The sequence below is a fragment of the Morone saxatilis genome, unplaced genomic scaffold (assembly GCF_004916995.1).
Source record: "Morone saxatilis isolate NCDOM2014 unplaced genomic scaffold, NCSU_SB_2.0 Contig16, whole genome shotgun sequence".
Classification (NCBI taxonomy): Eukaryota; Metazoa; Chordata; class Actinopteri; family Moronidae; genus Morone; species Morone saxatilis.
In genome coordinates this window covers 19,366,592-19,367,409 of record NW_023339718.1, presented here as the reverse complement: position 1 = coordinate 19,367,409, position 818 = coordinate 19,366,592, and the positions used below count along the sequence as shown (strand labels likewise).

The following is an 818-nucleotide window of genomic DNA, read 5'->3' as shown; positions in this document are numbered from 1 at the left end:
ACCTACTGTCAATGCTTAAGTACAGAACATAAATAAATACTTATTTGTTCAGGAATTTCTGGAAATATTTGCATTTGTCTTTATTTGCATATGTGCTGCTGATAAGCTTTTGAGTAGCATTTAAAGAACATGCCATAATAAACTCGTTTTGGTACTATTGAGATAAGCAATATATGTAACCAATCTACATGTAGACTTCTGCAACACTAATATTCTCCAACGAAGGAATCTATTTTTAGGCTAAATGTCTTTCTACCTGAAAACCACCACAGACCTTCTAATGCTTTCACATTGGACATTTTTGGAATTCTTTGGACTGTAGAGCCCGTAGAGTGCTTCTTTCATTCAATTCATTATGGCAGGTAAGAACAATGTAATCCAGACTCGGTGGCACAAAGCAGTTGCACCATGACACTTGAAAATGTGTCAGACCTCTAGGGGGGTGGGGGGGTATTCTATGTGGTTCATTGAGACTGAGAGCTGAGTCCCAAAAACCAACCAACCAAAAAATAAACCACTAAAAGTGATTTGTGGTTTTAAAAAGATGGATGTTAAGCAGCAGTTACTGTAGCCTGGACTGAAACACTCAACAAAGAGCACATCAGTTCAAATTTAGTACATGTCTAGGTTATATATAACCATTGTCTCAACAGCATTTCAATGGCTATATTTCAACTTGTAGTGAGGAATGAATTCACATTAAAATATAGTAATTTAATTGCTGGTAAAACATTTATATGTAACCTAAAAAAAAAAATTAGTTTTACCTAATATTTTGGTATCATTTTCTGAACCCACATACATATATATATATATAT

At 34.1% G+C, this 818-nt stretch overlaps 1 protein-coding gene across 3 annotated transcripts in view; it reads right to left on the bottom strand.

Annotated features, from left to right (window-relative positions):
• Positions 1 to 818, bottom strand: part of LOC118325616 (protein yippee-like 1) — a 32,282-nt gene that overhangs the window by 4,290 nt on the left and 27,174 nt on the right. The window lies entirely within an intron of this gene.